This window comes from Camelus ferus, chromosome 16 (genome assembly GCF_009834535.1).
Source record: "Camelus ferus isolate YT-003-E chromosome 16, BCGSAC_Cfer_1.0, whole genome shotgun sequence".
Lineage (NCBI taxonomy): Eukaryota > Metazoa > Chordata > Mammalia > Artiodactyla > Camelidae > Camelus > Camelus ferus.
Window position 1 is genome coordinate 13,105,480 of NC_045711.1, and position 20,291 is coordinate 13,125,770.

The 20,291-nt window shown below is 51.8% G+C and overlaps 1 protein-coding gene across 2 annotated transcripts in view; it reads left to right on the top strand.

The window, feature by feature from the left end:
• Positions 1-4,783: 4,783 nt before the first annotated feature.
• Positions 4,784-20,291, top strand: part of NTN1 (netrin 1) — a 178,479-nt gene continuing 162,971 nt past the window's right edge. Inside the window, exon 1 of one of the 2 annotated variants that reach the window (XM_032498787.1) lies at positions 4,784-4,900. The gene's annotated coding sequence lies outside the window, so the exon portion shown is untranslated. Of the gene's footprint in view, positions 4,901-19,628; positions 19,931-20,291 lie in introns of those variants that run through there. The other variant, XM_032498786.1, reaches the window with a different exon arrangement.

Consider the following 20,291-nt stretch of genomic DNA (forward strand, 5'->3'; position numbering starts at 1 on the left):
TCGGGAGCGAGCCGGCCTTGCTTTGCTAAACCAGCTGAATTCCAGAAATACCAGCGGGGGGATCGGGTCACGTCATACCTGCCTCTCAAGACGAACAAGCTGACAGTTGGGGCGGGGAAGGGTAGAGGGGCTGGTGCCATAGCAGCTGAGAAAAAGGAAGGACCAGATGCAAGGACTGGAAAAAGCCCCATAGCAGGTGGAGGTGGACATAATTAACGGAGCCCGGGAGCAAGCCTGGACATGCCAATACGTCACAACCTTGGCCCCAGGGGCCCTGGTCTCGCTGGCCCCCTCCCTGAGGAAGCAGAGCAAGAATAACTTGACGCTGACATGCCCAGTAAATGTACAGCAGGAAGTCCTCATAAGCCCGGGGTTTGCTCAGAGGCCCTGGCCCCTGTGGCTAAAATCAGGATTATGTCTGTGCTGATTTTCTTCCCAGCTGGGTTTTAGGAAAAGCCTCAAACAGACCACTGGGTTGTGCCCAAGATTGGCAGGCAAGAGCAGCCTCCCTCTTCAGGCTTCCCCTTCCTGGACAAAGAGCTAACACTCAGAGGAAAAGACCCCATCCCACAGCCTCCCTCTCCCGGAACCCCCTCTGAGTCCCGGCTCTCGTCCCAGACAAGTGAGTTTGCGTGGACAGAGAAAAATGAATACCTTTTATGAGCTGAGCCCTAAGCAGACCGAGTGCCAGCTTTGCTAGTAGTGCCCAAAGCAATTTTGACCCTGGACCAGGGGTTCTCTGTGGAGATGCTATCGTTCAGTTGAAAATTTGTGGTGGCGTGGCTTTGGCTGTCACAGGGATGGGGGACACTACTACTATTCAGTAGTCGGAAGCCAGAGGTGCCAGACATCTGCAGTGTACCTAGGGGACAGTTGTGCACCACCCGACTTCCCGTACAACTTTCAGATGTCCCAGTGGACATTCATAAAAACGAAAAGCCATCTGTGCCCAGAGCCTACTTTTATTTTGTCTATGAACACAAAGGATTTGTTTTGTTTTGTCTTGATTCACAATTTTACCACACACTGATATTTCCAGGAAGGCAACTTGACCAAGAACTGTTGACCGCTTTGGAAAATCAACGCCACTCAAGGTATCTGAACCACGAGAGCAGAACACCCCTATCAGAGACCATTTGCTACTGTGGTCTTCTTGGTAATTCTACCCTTAGATGCAAGCATTCAACTGTTTCATTACGTGACACCTAATGTCGCTTTGCCCAGGCATTTGTGTACTGAAATAGTTATTTCACTATACATGACTTCCTTTTTATTTATTCTTTATATTACTATCAGGGCATTATATTGATACGGGGGAAATTATGTGTTTTGGAAAACTATGTTGTCTATAAATTTCATTTTGGGATAAGGGAGAGTGTCATCAAATATTTGTAATGAGGGGGAAAGGTATAGCTCAAGTGTAGAGCTCATGCTTAGCATGCACAGGGTCCTGGGTTCAATCCCCAGTACCTACATTCAAAACAAAACAAAACAAGTATTTGTAATGAAAAGGAGGAGGGTGCTGTGGAAAAACTAACCCCTGGGCCTCACTGCTTTCGTTGGACAGCAGTACATGAGCTGGTATGTACCTAATATTTTATTTTGTTTGTAAACGTGCACTGGTTTCTCGGGATTGGAGAGAATGTTTTTTTTTTTCCAGTGAGTGGTGCTGATTAGAGAAATTTACCTGCATTGTAGGTGATATTACTGTATATAGTTCACAGGTGGAACTGCAGCTGCAGCTCTGTTTGCATGTTCATCAGAGTCCGAGACTTAACTGCAAGGGACCCCGGGGCCACTTTCGTTGCCCGAAGTGGTGTGATGGCGCCACCTAGTGGGACAGGGGAGAATAGCGGTTCTGTGAGATAGGTCAAGCACCTTTCAATCTGCAGGTGGATAGCAATAACCGAGTAAATTCATTCACTGACATTTAGGGGGTGCCTACCACATGCTGTCATTTTACATACATTAACTCATTTCATCGTGACATAATCATTAAGAAATGGGCACTGTTATCCCCATTTGGCACCTGGGGAAACTGAGGCACAGAGAAGGCGAGTGACTTGTCTATGTTCAAGTAGCCAGGGAGAGGCAGGGCTGGGATTTGAGCCCTGGAGGGCTGGCTCTACAGGTGCTGCTCTTAATAACTGTGCTTTAGCCTTGCAAGTGGCAGCTTTCCTGGGAGACCCTATTCTGAGAGTCAGACTGCTGAGTCTGCGGGGAGACCTGCAGCCATTTGGAAGATTTCCAAAAGAGAAGAAAAAGAATAGAAAGTTCATACCTAAGTATGAGGACCTGGTAAGATCCAGAAAAGTCTTGCCTTTGTATGGGCTGTGGAAATCTCTGTGCATAAGTGTCCAGAAGGTGCTTGACCCTGAAATGGCTAATCCCCCAATTATACTGTGTGTTTCATGAGAGCAGAGACACAGTAAGTATGTTTTAATATAACGTCAATCTTGAGATACATTTCACATACCATACAATTCATCCATTTAAGTGTACAATATAATGCCTTTAGTAAAGTCACAGAGTTGTGTAACCATCACCACGATCCATTTTTATCACCCCCAAAAGAAAGCCCACTCCCATTAGCATTCACCCACCTCTTATCCCCTACCCCCACCCCCAGCCAGCCCTAGGCAACCACAAATCTGTTTCCTGCCTCCGTGGATGTGCCTATTCCAGACGTTTCATAATGAATGGAACCATACAATATATGACCTTTGGTGGCTCGTTCCTTTCACTTAGCATACTGTCTTCAAGGTTCATCCCTGGTGTAGCCTGTATTAGTACCTCATTCCCTTTTATGACTGAATAATATTGTATTATAGGGATATGCCACATTGTATTTGGCCATTCATCAGTTGATGGACATTTGGATTGTTTCTGCTTTGGGGCTCTTATGAATGATGCTACTATGAATATTTGTGTACAGGTTTTTGTGTGGACATATGTTTTCATTTCCCTTGGGTATAGACCTAGGAGTGGAATTGCTGGGTCATACATTTAACCTCTTGAGGAACTGCCAGACTTTTCCAATCGCGGCACCTTTTTTCTCATCCCCACCAGGAATGCGTGAGGGTTCCAATTTCTCCACATCTTTGTCAACACTTGGCATTATCTGCCTTTTAAATTATTATTATTATAGCCATCCTAGTTGGTGTGAAGTGACATCTCACTGGTGGGGCCATTGCTTTTTAGATTCCCAGACCACTGGAGTGGGATGGGACCACAGCATTCAGGTAGCCCAATTTGTTCATTTTACAGGAGAAGCTGTGAAAGTGGAGAGAGAAGGGACTAACCCTAAGGCACAATTAGTAAAGGAGGCAGTAACTGAGTGTATATATTTTTTCTTTTAACCAGCTAAACTAAAGCCAGATGGCCCTGAAAAGATGAAAGGATCTGAATGATGCTATTCTCTAAAACCTAGAAGAAATTTCTGCACTGTAAAAAATCAGAAGATGATGAATCAACAACTAATAACTAATAGTCACAAATAGTCACTCCATGGACCTTCCAGATCATGGATCACAGATCAAAGTAAGCACTTTCCACTTGCTTCCCTGCTTTATGCTGACAACATCATAGCTTGCAGAGTTGTAAGTGTAAATAAAGGGCCATAGGTTCCTGGGGGAGGGTATAGCTCAGTGGTAGAGTGCATGCCTAGCATGCATGAGATCCTGGGTTCAATTCCCAAACACCTCTACTAAGTAAATAAATCTAATTACCTCCTTTCATTAAAAAATTTTTTTTAAGGTTATGGTCCAGTTAATGTCTGTTGAAGTTAATAGGGAGACACTCTTGGACATGCAGCCACTTAAAAAGTCCAGCATCCACATGCCCTTCCCCCAAGAGTTACTAAGTTGTGTGAGAAATGAATCAAAATAAGGAATTCAGGAATGAGAAAGACCTTGATACCAAAGAAATAGTAAACAACGAAGACAGAAAAACCGGGTTAATTATTAACGCAGTTTGCAATCTCAACACAAATGTCAAAAACTAATTTTTGAAAGAGAAGGCACCTGATGTAAAATTTTAATAATGGCCTGAAGCTAGAATTGTAGTTTATGCCTGCAGACATGTGCCCTGCGCGGCGGTGAGTTCGGCGGTGGCGGGTGCCCAGGGGCCGGTCTCGCTCCTGAACTCACTCTCCTGAGCTTAGAGGGGACACCCGGGATGGAGGGTTGCTCTCTGCGCGTGCCAGGCCAACTCCTGCTTCTTGTCCGCTGAAGGTGAAGTTCCTTCAACCTTCCCTCGGGTCCTCTTAAACTTTTGTTTCAAAAGTGTGAATATCACATTTTCCTAGTTTTAAGTGGCCACAGTTCTCTATTTTATAGCTTCAGTCATTTCAGCTGTGACCGGGGGAGGCGTGTCACTCGCCATCTTGGATGAAAGGACGAGAGGACCAGTTTAGAGCAGACTTAAGGAGCGTCTTGGGATGATGACAGTGGGGACGTAATCGCACGTCCTCGGACAAGAATTCTCAGTCCTCTCCTCTCCCTCCCTCCCTGCCCCCCTCCCCCCCCGCCAGCATCGGGCCAAAGATAGATTCCTCCATCCCCAGGCCAACCAAAGCTTAGAGTGGGTAGGATGGGTGCTTTTCTCTTGAGCATCCGTGTGTCCCAAATTATTCCCAGCCTGTCTTCCTGTGCTTCAGGCTCAACTCCGCTGGAGCGGGCGCGGCAGGGCGCCGAGTGGGAGCGAGTGGCTGGGTTGTGTCCGGGGCGGGCTGGGAAGCAGGGTGGCCGCGGGGGTGCGGAGCCGCAAGGGCCCGGCCGGCCTGACACCACCTGGCGGAGTCTCGGGGAAGAGTCTTAAAGGCGCGCGCGCCCCGCGCCCAGCGCACTCCACCGGGAGCCGCCGAGAGCTCGCCTCCCTCTCCCGCACGGCGCTCCGGGAGGTAAGTGCGGTCCGCCGAGCCGGAGTCGGGGCCCGGTGGCGCGGCCCCGGGCAGCCCCGCGCTCGGGAAGCTCGGGCTAGGGCCGCGATGGCTAGGCGGCGCCCAAGTTGTTTGAAGGCCTCGGAGGGCAGCTGGAGTGGTGAGCTCCTGGGCGGGGACCGCGGGGTGGCCGCGGGCCGGGGCCGTCTGAGGACGGGCGTCCCCTGCGGTGATGCCCGGGAGGCACCGGCGCGCGGCGCACGCTCCAGCCTCGGCCCCGCGCCCCGCGCACTTGGCGACCTCCGGCCGCGCCCCCGGCCAGCCCAGCCCGGCGGAGCCGCCACCTGGGCTCCGCGCCTTGCTCCCCGCCCGGGGCCCCGGCGGCCCGCTCGCCCCGCGGTCGCGCCCGGTCACGCCGGCAGGCCGCGCTCGGCGGCCGGCCAAGTCCGCCCCAGTCCCGCCGCGCCCGCGCCCGCGCCCCGGGCCACCCCGCCCGGCCTCTCGGCGCTGCGCCCCTCGCCTTCCCCAGCTCCAGTCGCTCGCTATTTTCACACCTCCCAGTGCCCCGGCCCCGGCGCCTGATTCAGTGCTTAGTAATTAATTTGGCGTTTCAGAATGGTCAGCGGGCTGGATAATGGGCGCATTCATCCCCCGGGCTAATCTGAACAGAGGTGGGAAGAAAGGCTTTCACAGACAGAAAATGCCATTCGCTGAGCGCTCAAAGGGGCTGTCACTCCCAGAATAAATCGCCGCCGCGCCTGCCGGCTCCTCTGGCCATTTCCATACAGCCCGGCCCGCGCCGCGGACCCACCGGCCTCGGCCTCGGCTCCCGGGAATCACTCACTCGACTGCCTTCGACGGGAAAGTCGGGCGAGAGCGAGACCCAGGCGGGGCCCGAGGGGAAACCAGGAGGCAAGGGGCTCGGGTTAAGGCCGCAGGGGACAAAGAGCTTGATTAGAAAATCAAATGCTAAACTAGAAGGAGGCGCAGCTAATTCAAGCCGCGGACGTTGGAGCTGGGCTGGGGGAGCATCCGTCCCAAAGCCTGAGGTTCGCATAAAAGGAGGATCCGCGGCCCAGAGCCGTCCACAGCTGCCCGAGGTCACACAGAAAGCTTCAGGATCTCCAAATTGTACCTGGAAGCCAGCGCACGAGCATAGATCGCAGAGACAGGGCCCGCTGGTGGAGTCCCGACCCTCACCAGACGTTTAATTTCGGATTCCCTGAGACATGAGCTCTTGGCCTGCGGGGCGGGAGGTGACACCATGCTCTCCGCGGCCTCCAGCTCACCACTCCTGCCTGGACCGTAGGGTATGCCCAGGGGCATGATCTGAATCGGTGACCGCTCTTTATGCTCTGGCCGCGGGTCTCCCCGAGTGTTGGGCACAAGTTGTCTACGGGCTCTGCGAGTGGGGCCTCTCTCCCTGGCGGCGCCCCCTGCCCTCCGCGAGGGAGGATCGTGAGCGGCAGCCGCAGTCCGAACCTCGAGGACCGCGCCGCGACAGCGCCCCCAGCCCGGCCGTAGAGACTCGGGGTGGGCAGGGCCGGCTTGGCTCTCTCCAGAGTTAAGCTCCGGACACTTGACTCTCCTGCCGTGAGGGCTCACCGCGCGTCCACCGCACGGGGCAGATTTGGCCCTGGGCCTTTGTGCCCACGGGGACCCTCCCATGGGGAAAAAGAAGGAGCTCTGGCCCTAACGCCCAGCCTCACCTTGGTTGAGAGGCTGGAACAAGGGAAGCTGGCTGGAAGGGGCCTTTCTGGAATGGCCAGATGGGTGTCCCAGGGTGTGGAGGGCATCTAATCCCATGCCACTCGCTGACTTCTGAGTGGAAGTTACTCCTCCCTCTGAGTCTCAGTTTCCTTGTCTGCAAGGCAAGGGTGAAATGAGATCACACTTGGCTCCAAGTGCGCAGCCCTGGGTAGAAGTATCCCAGGCACCGCTCACACCCCGACTAGCAGCAGCTCCCCGGCATCTCTCCAAGTCTTCATCAACACCTCTCCTCCCAGTTTAAGGACTCCTTGGATTTTTTTTCTCAGGCTGCTTCCACCAACTCTTGCTGCTTCTGGGCTCTCCTTGAAACCACACATTCAAGAGCAGGAAGGAGCCCTTCAGAGACTCTCAGGCCATTTTACAGATGGTGATACTGAGCCTGGAAGTGGCCTGCGGGTGTCATCCAACTAATTAGTTAGGGGACTTGAACTGGAGAGGGCTTCATGCAGAGAAGTCATTCTGTGACTCTGGGCAGCAGCTTCTGTCCCCACCTCCCCAGGCTTCCCCAGGCCTGAGGAGGGGCCCAGAAATCTGCATTTTAAACAAAAATCCTAAAGCATTTTGATGCTGGTCGGGTAGAAACTATATTCAGGGAAACCCAGCCCAAACTGGGCTCTTTCCCTAGCAGCCCCGTCCCTCCCAGGACCACCGGCCTTGATCAGCAGAACAGTTTTTACCATCTCCCACCCCCTCTGAAGGCCTGTAGTGGGTGGCGTGTGCTACTAGGAGATACCAGGGGTCTCCTGGGTGTAAAGCCTATGAGGGAGCAGATGTAGGGGAGCTGAGCGCCCTGCCAGATGAGGAATGGTCTCAGTGGGCCGCTGCTTGGACGTTGCACCCCCCACCCCCAAACCTAGGGGCCTCCTCTTACCAACACACTTTCACAGCTGGACCTAACTGTGCACTTCAGGCCCCACACAGACAGTACAAATGTGCCTGGAGGCCCCCCTTAGCCGGGCAAACCCTGCCCACGCCAGGGACAGAGCAGCCCGCCTGGGGATCGGTGCCAGCAATAACCCAGGTGCTAGCCGTGGCCCGCAACACCCAACACCTGCCTCTTCCCCACCCTGGGGCTCAGAGGAGAGAAGGTGTGAGGGGTGCAGGGGGGGGCAGGCCTGAGAGGCTGGAAGAAAGTTAGTGGGGGGAGGAGAAGCTGTTAGGAACAGAGGGGGACCAGGGGAGGGGACGAATCCCTATTTATGTGAGCTGTTTGTAGCTGTGGATTGTAAAACTGGGCAGGACTCTCTGGAGTAATTCATAGTGTTTGGACAAGACAAACATTGCTCTGCTTTAAACAAACCTCGAGAAAGGTCAGGCTGGTTCATCCCTTTGCTGCAAATCGCTGAGACTATCCAGATGATGAGAAAATCAGATCTTAGCTGAGGGGGCCCAGGCAGGAGGAGGCAGCTGCCTCCCGAGCCCTTTGGATCCAAGGTGAGGGCACCCAGCCCCGGGGAGGGTCCTTGGCTCCCACTCCGGAGACCGGAGACGTGGGTTGTGTGTGTGTGTCACAGGTGATGAGACATCATTCATGCCAAGGATCCTCTGCTTTCTTGAGCCAACCTGACCTGCAGTGAATCTTCTTCGTGTGGGCGAAGTTAATGGGAATCAAAGGCCCACGGATGCAGAATTCGATCCACTAACCTCAAGCCCAGATGTGCTCCTGGACACCAAGAAATCCCTGCTCCTCACATAGGGTCTGGGGCCCTCGGTGTTCATTTGGCAAATGTTTTTGAGTGCCTTCTACGCGCCAGGCCCATGCTAGGTGTTGGGCGTATGGTTGTGAACAAGAAAGATGTTGCGCCCCGACCCTCCCCCTCCCTGTCTTCCCCCAGAAGAGAAGCCTCTCCACCGCCACCATCACCTCAACAAGCTCCTGGCTGAGACCCAGCCTGTCAGGTCCCAGGCCAGGCCTGGCAGCAAGGACCGGCTTCCGTAAGTGTGAACTGCCATCAGGATTGTGATTACGACTGTGGTTGTGACTACGGTTGTGATTGTGATGACGGCTCCGACGGTGATGATGGGGGTGATTATGCCTGTGGTTGCCATTAGAAGACTCCACTACTGAGGGATCTACCTGACCCTGAGGTGGATGCTCCGTATTGATACTGACTTTCCATGCTTGTTGACTCACCATTAATATTAATTGGTGAGATGCTTCTTAACATCGAAGCCCAGTCTTTCTCTGGTGCTCATTGTCACTGTCCTGTACCTGGTCTCCTGGTGCCTGGGGTAGTTTGTCATCCTCTCAAGAGAATAATGGTAACCATGGTGATGGTAGTGGCACTGGGGTAGCTGGTTCCACACGACTTTAGTAAAATTATATTTGTTCAAACCTTTGGACACTTCAGGGTTTTCGTATAGGCTATATATTTTTTTTTACTCTGTACTACAGATCTCCATGGGAGAGATGGAAGGAAAGAAGGATGGAAATAAAGAAGGAAGGAAAGGGGGGGAGTGTCTAGCTCAAGTGTTAGAGCTCATGCTTAGCATACACACGGTCCTGGGTTCAAGCTCAGTACCTCCTCCAAAAAACAAACAAACAAACAAACAAACCTAATACCCCCCCCCCAAGACGGAGGGAAGGAAGGGAGGAAGAAGAGCAGCAAAGGGACAGATAATCTTACTATCCCCTTTTTTTCAGAAGAGGAAATTGATGTTCAGAGAAGTGAAATGACTTGCCCCACTGTCTGAGTTCGGGCTGTTAGAACAGGCGACCATAGTCTAGCGGCCTGAGCAACAGGTGTTTATTTCTCACAGTTCTGGAGGCTGGGAAGTCCAAGGTTAAGGGGCCAGCCCATTCCGTTCCTGCTGGGAGCTCTTTAACTGGTTTGCAGACAGCTGCCTTCTTGCTGTGTCCTCATGCGGTGGAGAGAGCGATCATGTCTCTCACGTCTCTTCCTTTTTAAAAAAAATTTTTTAGATTAAATTTAATTGTTAAAATTTAGATGTAATTGGCATGCGACATTGCATTAATTTCATGTCTCTCTTGTAAGGACCCTAATCCTATCATGAGGGCTCTACCTTCACGACCCAATCATCTCCCAAAGGCCCCTCCTCCAAATACTATCACACTGGGGATGAGGGCTTCAAATAAATTTGGGGGAGGGGCACAGTCATTCAGTCCCTAGCACCCACGGCCACAGAAGTGTGAAGGTCTGGAAGGGCACATGCCTGGAGCACAGTCTGAGCCTGCACTGCTCCGCTGCTCACCTAAGCAGCTCCCGGCCAACAGGGCGAGGAACCTGGGGCCCCTGGGAGACCCCATAAGCCAGGCTCAGCCAGAGGCGAGGAGGAAGCTCCCTAGGCTGGGTCATGTCCGTCCAGCCGTGTGTCTAGTTTCTGGCATCATTCTGGGGGCTGGCCCGGTGGCGCTCCCTGCCTGATGGTAGCATCAGTGAGTCCCCACCTCCCCCCCCAATTCCTACTTTCCTTTAATACTTTATTATAGTCGAATAATCCATGCATTTATACAATCGGTTTGGAATCAATGGTCCATGTCTCTTCCTCTGTACCACCTCTTGGAATTAGCTCCCTCAGTTTTCTCCCTGTGTGACCTGTAGACCAGTAATACCTCATTTTTACTGACATTTGCCAGAAAATAAGGTGTTCCATGTAATTGATTTTTGCAGTTAACAGAAGCATACTCCTTTGAGCACAGAAACTTTTTATGTAATCGTTTTTCACAAAAAGCTTGTTTCCATCAAAATCATGATTTTTCCCCAACCTGTGTTAGCAGAATCAAATATAGCAGGTGTGACCTACATATGGTGGAATGGGTGACCCACAGCCCACTCCGATGGCTCCTTCTGAAGCCATCTTTAGGGACATCTGCCTCTGGGCAATTCACTCAGCCTCCCTGCCTCAGTTTGCTCACTTGGGAACAGGGGAGCAGTGGATGGGCTCCCAGGGAGGGCCCCATGCCTTCCTACCTCGGCTGGGTTCTCATACAGTAATGCCCTCAGGAAGCTGGATGGTTGCAGGACCTGGGTGGTGGCTGTGATGGATTCTACTGTCAGCTGTCCCTTCTCAGCGTATCAGTGATCCCCAGTCACCCATTCCCTGGGATGCTAATCTGCGGTTCTCTGTTACCCTGGAGAACAGAAGATGCCTGACCTCATCTTGTAAACACTTCTAAGTGAAGAAGTCTGGCATCCCTGAGGACTGAAATCCCCAGATGTCGTAGTGACTCTTCTCTCAAAGGCCTAGGAGACTACTGACTTGCTTCTGGACTGTGCTCTGAATTGTAAAGGATGCTGCAACCCTGGCCTCCAGAAAAGGGGATTTACACTACCTTAATACAGACATCAAGCACTTGGCAAGCTTCTGTGGGACGTGCTGAACTCCACATTGTGGGAGGTAAAAGAGCAGGGAGATGAAGCCACAGAGCCCATGTGAAGAAGACCCCAAGGGACACTTCAGGAATGTTTCAAAACCAGTGTTAGCACACCATCTTTCTGTTCCTTTCACTTACCCCAAGCTCGCCTTTTAAGAGTTGCAAGAGTCCCTCTCAATCCTGGCATTTCTAGGATTTGGTGATGTCTTAGTTCCTGTGGTCTCTGTACCAAATTGCCACAAACTTGGTGGCTTAAAACAACGAAAGTCCATTCTCTCATCGTTCTGGAGGCCAGAAGTTCTAAATCAGGATCACCGGACTAAACTCAAAGGCTGTGCTTTCTCCAGAGGCTGGAAGGAGAATCAGTTCCTTGTCTCTTTCCGCTTCTGGTAGCTGCCAATATTCCTTGGCTTGTGGCCACATCACTCTCATCTCTGCCTCTGTCTTCACATGGCCTTCTCATCTTCCTTCTTGTCCTATCTCTCTCTGCCTCCCTCTTATACACTCATGATGGCATTGAGGGCCCACCCAGACAGTCCATGATAATATTCCTAGTCTCAAGATCCTTAATCACACGTGCAAAAACCCTTTTTATTTGCCATATACAGTAACATTCACAGGTTCTAGGGATTAAGACATAATCATTCCTGTGCGGGGGCAGGGGGGTGTTGAATTTTTTAGCCTACCACAGCTGGTCACATCAATTATCCATAATTTTGTGGTCTTTGATTAATTTTTAATGAATTTGTAAAGGCTTTCCCACTCTGCCAGGCAGTCTGTTAAACACTAGGATTCAAAGAGAAAAGACACAGTTCCTCACTCAGAAAGCTCATGGATTAATCAGGGCAACAATATGATATTAAAAGCCACAGGAAAAGCAACTTCAAGGCCTTAGAGTACCTAGGATGCATCCCGTAGAGTTCAAATTCCTTATCAAAGTCTGCAAGGTGCTGCATACTCTGGCCTTATCAACCTCTCTGACCTCCCTTCTTACCACTCCCCTTCTCACTCACCAAGCCCCCACTAAGTTGACTGCCTTCTCATTCCTTAAACAAGTCGATTCTACCTCAGGACCTTTGTACTTGCTGTTTCCTCACCCTGGAAAGCACAAAGCCCCGGTATCCCCACCATATCCCCACAGCAACCTTCCTCACTTAACTCTGCTCTACTGGACCAGAGAGCCCCCAGCCCAAGTACCTTGTCTAAAATCCACCTTTACCCCTGGTACGCTCTGTCCCCTCCTCTGCTTTATTTGTGTTCCTAGTACTTATCACAATCAAGTTGCCCTTGTCTGGGCCATGACCATGCTCCAAACAAGCATTCTGAGATGTGATGGCTAGAACTTTCCAGAAGATCCTAAACTCAAATGCATCCTGTTTTCATTTCCAATTCTCTTACTTGTTTGGCCTGAGTAGCACATTGACCTAATTTCAAGTGGATCAGAGTGGGGTTGTGGGGGAGGATTCTGCTAGGGTGAATCTGTAAATGTAAGGAGCCATTTTTCAGTTGTCATAATGACTGGTGAGTGTGTCGGGGGTGGGACTTAGTGGCATTTAGTGGATGGGAGTCAGAGATGCTGACTGTCCAGAGGTGGGCTGGACCGTTCTTCCCAGTGAGGAATTGCCTGGCCCCAAATGCCGACAGCACCTCTAGGGGAGAAACTATCTTAAGGAAACAGTTTGTATTTGAGTCCTAAAATAGTATTTTTCAGTTGTAATCGACAACCTTTCACCCTATAAGAGTATTTCAAATTATTTCTCCCCAAATACATCACCTTCTGCTAAACCTATGTCCCACAAACCATTTGCGTCCCCTTCCTCTTGGTGTCACTCCAGTGTCACCTCTACATTTTGTAGTTTCACCGAGGGGATGCCCTCTTTCACATTCTGTGTAAGTGTTCCTTGAACTTAGCCCCAACTCAGGGCTCAGAGGCCCCCCCACGATTTTCCCCACCCAGAAAACCGTCCTTTTATTTGCACCCTTTGTGTCTTTCCTCCAAGGCCAGTCTTCCACCCATGACAAAGCTTCCCCTGATGGTGACCCATTTTCTTTATTTAAATAGCGTTCAGGGTGGGACCTTGTCAAAAGCTTTTTGCAAATGAAAATAAATTACATCTGCTGGTTCCCCTTATCCACAGGCGTTTTTCACCCCTTCAAAGAGCTCTGGTAGATTAAAGGATTTGGCGGATTTGGGGTTTGTATGGGCTTCTCTGCCCAACTCCGGAATCCTCAGCCAAGAAGCCGACAGTAGGGAGGGCCTGAGCTGAAGGCGCAGATAAACAACACAGAGGCGACGAATAAACCTCCAGGAAGCCCCACGCTATACGCGCCTGCTCTTCCATGCTCTAAACCCTTTTCCAGAACAGTCACATCTCTTGACTTGTCAGAGGACCTGGGATCCCTGGAGCAATCTTCATGAGGCTGATCAAGTGAGCTGAGTCTTGAAGCCTTGAAATGAGAGGAGGTCCCAAATTCTTCCAGGGTGAGCGATCTGAGCATTATGAGTAATAGAAAAAAAAAGAAAAACAAAAAAAAAGGAAAAACCCCAAACAATAAAAGCCCTAAACTACCACATATTGAGCACCTACTCTGTCAACTTCTTTCCTTTCCAGTACATCTTTTTAATCACTCTAACGAGCCTATAAGGTAAGTGTGATGACCCCATGTCACCGTGAGAAAATGGATGGGTTTTCTACTTGATGGGTGAAGCAACTTGCCCAAGGTCTCACAATTCAGTTGGAGTTGGACTCGAGGTTTGTCTAAGTTAAGTTCTTTCTGTTTCTGAAAGCAGCACAGTCACACGGACCACACTGACCCTCTGGGAGGTCAGATGCCTGCATCAGTTTCCTCTGCTGCTACAATCTCCAGTCTATGTTGGAAGTCCTGGGAACCAATTCATCTAACGTGTGTTCTCTTAACTGAACCAGACGTGCTCAGAAGCCAGTCCAGCCAGGTCACAGCTCCAATTTCTGGTAGACTTGGATCCCTCTCCTGTCTAGAAATGGCTGAGACCCGTTTGCATCAGATAACATCTTATCCGTAGGTGCTAAGAGCTTCGAACCCTGCAACCAGACCATTTTAGTTCAGATCTACTTAGTGAGACGATCTTCGGCAAATTACCTTCCCGAGTCTCAGCTTCCTCCTCTGTAAAATGGAGCTAATGATATACCTATCTCATAAAATTCTTATCCGAATTATGAGTTAATGACTAATAAAATGCCTACAAGAGGGCTTGGCACACAGCAAGAATTATATCAATGTTTGATTTAAAAAGTAAAAAAAAAAAAAAAAAGAAAGAAAGAAAGAAGAAATAAAACCCTTAGTCATGCCCAGGATGAAGGTCCCTCGGGTCATCTCATTTCTTCGAATTCCTGACTCTCTTCCCTGCAAACCATTAGCCTGTGTCCTCTGGTCCTTCCCCCCATCCCCCCCATGGTGGGATGTTCCCTTCCCTGCATCCTCACCCTGTTCACTGGTGGCTCTCTTGGCCTTCAAGCTTACCCCATATACCCAGCACCCAGGCAGGGGGAGCTGTTGTCCTCCTCAATTCCCACTGTTCCTTCCATCTTTGTTAAAACAACAGCAAGGCCCTGCTCCTTTAAGGCCAGGACCACACAACTGCTCTGTCTTCTATATCTCATCCTTGCATCTCCACCCCATCGAGGTCACTCTTCTTCTTCTTTGAAGACACTAGCACCTGGGTCAGAGTTCATCTCAGCCCCAAGCTGGTACTGAGATGGACAGCCCAGCTGGTGCGTTGACCTCTCCACTCACCTTCCCAGCCTCAGCAGGCCTTGTCATCACCCGGAGCTGTTCCACCTCTGGGACCCTCGGTGCAGGCATCCAGTTTTGGACCATGATCATCTCAGTTATTCCCATCTCATCTCTTCTTCTGTCTTCCTGAACCTCTAGACCAGCTCTGTCCAATAGAACTTTCCATGATGATGGAGATGTTCTTTATTGGAGCTATCCAAGTCAGGGGCAGCTGAGGAACTGAGCTTGAAATTCTATTTAATTTTAACTCATTCACTGAAATGGCCATGGCGACATGTGGTTGAACAGCAGGGTTCTAGAACCCTAGCCTGTTCCTTCTTCCATTGGTGGCCTGACTTCACTTCCTTCTCTCTTGAACTTTGTCTCCATGGTCCATCACAGCAGCCACCCTCTTGCCCTTGTCCCTTGGTCCCACCTCCTGGAAAAAACTATCAACTTTAGGTTAATCCAACTGTTCTGCTTTCTCTAGGTCTACACAGGGGCTGCTGGGCACTGCTGGGGCTTGACTTTGCCGGGAGACATTCTTTCTCATAGATGGTCACCAACCTCTATTGGACCTTGAATTCTGTCCAGCCAGCAAGTCCCCTTCTCCTTAAGGACCCAATCAAGACTTCCTGCCTTTCCAAATCTGCTCCCTCACTGTCAGCGGGTGGTGTCACTTCCTAGTGCATTGAAACAAGAGCAGCTTTCAGACCACCTGATCACCCATTTTCCGAGGCTAGTTTTATCTGTCTTCAGCATCCTCCTTCTGATCCTTCTTGTCAACATTCAGGCTCGCTCAGATAGCCTTATCTTATAAACAAAAATAGAAAATGCCAACCTCCCGTCAATCCCGTGTCACCTTCCAATCACCCCATCTCTTTCCTACCACTTGTTTTCACACCTCTCCAAAGCCACCTACCCTTGCTGTCTCCACTTTCTCACCTCCCGTTCACTTTATAACCTGAGGCAGCCTGGCTTCTGTCCCCACCACTCCTCTGCCACTACCAGTCAAGTTCACCAATGACTTCCTTGTAGTTGAATCCAAAGGACTCTTTCAGATCTTGTCTTGACCTTGAAGGCATGGGATACTTGCTCACTGCCCCTCCTTCCTGGAAACTTGCCTGTTGGTTTCCAGGACACCTGAGTCTCTTGGTTTTCTTCCTCCTACTCTGGCTACTTCTAAGTTTTCTCGACACTATCTTTCTAGGGGGATCCTGGGGCTTCACAGGTAAGGCTGGGTGCCAAGAACGGCGGCTCCCCCCCCCCCCAGCGCATTCCTTGCTGGAACACCTGGGAATGCGCTTTCTCACCCAAGAGCCTCCCTGTTGTGTTTTGAACGCGTTTGTCCTGTGAATCCTGCCGCTCAGAGCCTGACACGCCTTTTCGGGTGTGTATTTATCGCCCCCACTTTGAGAAGCTCTCACAACACTTGGACATCTGTTTTTTTCATTTGTCCCCTCAAAAGGCCGTCTGCTGGAGGAAGGGACACTGACAGATTAGAGAGCATTGGGAGAGGCTGCAGAGTGGTCAGAAAAAAAGGGTCCTGTGAGAACTCATACAAAGAACTGGGAACATTTTGCCTAGGAGCAATAAAACCGAGGGGTGACACAGGGCTGATTTTCAAGAATTTGAAGAGGCAGAGCCTTGGTTGGGGCTGCTGTGTGGAACTGGAATCAAACCAGCTGTACAAGTGACAGGGTTTTCCCAGAATGCTGTGGACCTCCAGGCTGCAAAGTGAGAGTCCTGGGCACCAGGACCTACCGCAGAAGATAAGCTTAGACCTCAGTGATCACAATAAAAGTGGGAAGTGCCCTTCGTGCCCCACATATCCTTCCTGAAGACCACTGGCCTAAGCTCAGCTGGTGAGGAGCAACCCCCGGGAGTACAGTTTCAAACTTGCTGCCACATGAGGCCCATCAAAAGCTCTGGGACAGAATCATAGCAGGAGGAAGGCTTGAGAGCGCTGGGCAATCCGGTCTTGCAGATACTCCAGGAATCAAGTCGGGTGGGCAGTGAGCAGGGCAGCCCGATGAGCCTCTTTCAGACCCATTTTTGTCAGACTGTCTTCCTGACCTGTGTTTTGGTGTGAGGCCATTAGTGTACACTGTGGGCCAACACAGACACCCTCTGAGGGGTTTAGGGATGTTGAAGATGTTTGCTTGTTACCTCACACTGTGTTCTCTTTATGAGGCCCCCCAGGAGAAATTCCTGTCTGATTTTAGTACCAAGAATAGTTGTAATTCTCTTGAGTAATAGGTCTGTTTTTATCCCATGGACGCTGGGAATTGTGTAACTGACATGGTCTCCTTTTCATTTTGGCTGCGGGAAAGCTGAGAGACAAATTTGTGGCCCACCACCAGGAAGTGAATAGGGCATTCTAGGGGGCGCTTAACCTTTATTCCCATCTCTACTTTGTCTTCCCTCTTAGTTTCTCTTTCTTCTCTTAGTTCTCCTTGTTTTACTGTGTACAGTCAAGAACAGACAAGCAAAAACAAAAATCACCTATAATCTAATCTCACTTTCCCGAGATACCTACAAGGAACAATGTTGTCTTTTCAGGTATACTTTAAAAAATAAAAATGAGAGTATGCTGTGCATAGTGTTTATTGGAGGGGGCACAGTATTTTGTAAATGGCTTTTTTCATTTTATATGTCATGAACCTCTTTCCATTGCATTAAATGTCCCTCTTTAAATAATTTTAAAATTCTATGAAGAGCTAGCAATTTAAAACTAACAACTAACATTTCTGCAGCCCCTTAATGTGTGCCTGGCTTTATGTATATTCACATATATCTTTATGTGAAAGTATACTCACGTAGATGGATCTAAATACAATATGTATGCATACATATTATAAGCTATAATTTCCGTATGTGTTAACTCATTTGATGCTCACAATCCTGTGAGATAGAAATTATTGTCCCCCTTTAACAAATGAAGAAACCAAGGTACAGAAAGATGCAAAATTTGCCAAGGTCATACTTTGGCTCCAAATCACGTGCTCCTAACTGCTCTGCTGGCTTTCCGTATGCCATTGGGATTTCACAGTCCACAATGGTTAAACATTTCACAGTCCACCTGGTTAAACATAAAAAAGAAACGTTTATCTCCTTCCACCTCACTTTCTTATTTATGTTATTTTGCTTTGTTTTAAGTCCCCTTGTAAGTCACCCGAAATCCCCTCTGCCACAAGGCAAGTGTAGAGAGTGGTACACAGCACAAGAAGGTAAAGTTAAAGTGTTCCCCCAGGGGAGGGGATGAATCCAGGCTGCCCTGCAATGGAGAGGATTTATGTCTTTGGGCTGCGGTGAACTTCCATCCCTGGAAGAGCTGGCTTGGGTGGCCGTCTCTCAGGGAGGCTGGGGAAGGCTGTCTTCCAAAGAAACTGAGCTGGGCCAGACCAGCCCCAAGGCTCCTTCGTACATTCTCGGAGTTTATGAAAATACCAGTAAGACAAAATGAGGCACTCAATGGAGATAATGCAGCAAGTCAGCTGTTGGGCCAGAACCAGGACCCTGTGCTTTCAATCCAGGATCACTCATCTAAAAGTAACAACAGCAGTTTAGTTCCAAACTCTCAGCCCAGTGTATTCTTTCCCCAGAGTGCTTTGGCTACTGCTGCAAGATGGTCAAAAGGATGCTGTCACTGTCCTCTGTCCTTTTGTTAGTGTGGCAGAGAGGAAGGGAAGGAGAATCTGGGTGGCCCTGAGGATGCCCTATGAGACTACAGTTGGGTGGGACTATCCATTTGACAAACGGGAGGACAGGAAGGAGCCAGGTTTCTTTCTATTCCTGGATGTTTACTAGCTGGGACATCTTGGTCAAGTTTCTTACCTCCTGAGACCTGAGTTTCCTCATCTGCAAAATGAGAGTTTAATACCTACTTGCAAAGCTGTTCTGGGCTCCCAAGAGATAGTATGGGCTACAGCACCCTTAAAAACTGAGCCAATAAGGACCTATAAAGCTGCCTCTGTATCTGGGGGCAGCTAGACAGAGGCCTGGCAGGGCCGTCCGGGAGGGGCGTTGGCCAGTGCCCAGATGCTGTCAGGCTTTTTCCCCACTTCACCCTCCAGCCCACTACAGCTCCTCCGGCAGGAAAGGGGCCGCGTTCCCAACAGAGGCCCACAGCATGGTGACAACTGTGCGGGGGGGTGGGGGGCTTGGGGTGGGGAGTCAGAGCTCCTTCTCGCCGGACTCCAGGGGCTTGGGGCAGGAGGAGTAAGCCAGCAGAGGTTCCATCCTCCTCTTCCTCCCGATCCCGGGCTGTCTGCCCACGGGGCACGGCCCTGTACGCGGTGCCACCGCGGCCATCAGGCTGGGTTAGAGGAAGGCCCGACCCCGACGCGGCAAAGAAAACAAACACAGATGTGTTTGCCCGGGACCAGGAGGGAGAAAAATCTCCCACTCCCCCGCCGCCTGAGCGCTCCCCTGGGCGTGGGGCTGGCGGAAACCTGCGGGGCTCTCCCGGCAGCGCAGGGCCGGGGCGACGCGGACGGTCCCCGGCCGGCCCCTCCTCCCTCGGCGGGGTGCGCGCCGGGCCCAGCCCCCCTCTCCGGGGTTTCCCCGGGCGCTTTCCTCGCTTTCTCTTTGTCTCTGCTTCTCTTTCTCGGGCGCCCGGGTTCCCACCCGATCGTGCTCCCGCTCTCTCCAGGTCCCGGGCCGCTTCCCTTTAACTTTCTTCTTTCCCGGGGTTAAAACTTTGCTCGCGAGCGGGCGGCAACTCGCCGACGTTATTGGCCGGCGCCCCGCCCGGCGGCCCCGCCCCCCGCCCCCGCGCTCCCCTCCGCCCCCCACTCCCAGCGCGAGTGGCGGCGGCGGCGGCGGCGGCGGCGGCGGCGGCGGCGGCGGCGGCGGAGCCTTTGGGGGCGTGCGTGCGTGTGTGAGTGCGCGCCAGCCAGCGGGAGTGTGTGTGCGCCCCGGGCGCGGGCTGGGCGGCACTCGCACGGCGGCTGAAGCGGCGGGAGCCGGGCGGTCGCGTCGTCACTCGAGAGAGAGAGGCGGCGGCGGCGGCCGGGCCGGGCCGGGCCGGGGCTGGGGCAGCGGCGGCCGCGCCGGGCATGGAGCTGGCAAGCCCGCGCTGAGGCAGGACGCGCCTGCTAGCAGCCAGCGAGAGGCTCTCCGCCGTCCGGCGCGCGGGCTCCCCGGCCGGGGCCGGGCAAACTTTTCTTTCTCTTTTGCCGTCTCCAGAGGTAAAGTCCCGAACGCGGACTCGCCGGCGGGGTTGCGATTCGACACAGAGGAACGGGACCCTGGGCTGCGGGGAGGAGGGGGCGCGGGCCGTGCGGGCTCTGGGGGGCCCACGAGCTCTCCTGTGTCCGAGATTTGGGATACTGGCGGGCCGGCCGCGGACAGGCAGACGGGCGCGGGCATGACCCAAGGGCGGCGTGGAGGCGGTGGTGGCGGGGAAGCCGAGTGATCCCGACTCGCCGCCGGTAGGGAAGAAGAGGCGCGGGCCGTGCGGGCTTGGGGGGGGTCCCTGGATTTGCCTGCCCCCGGGACGCGGGGAAGCGAGGCGGGCGTTCGGCCGCGGGCTTGGTGCCGGGGAAGCCG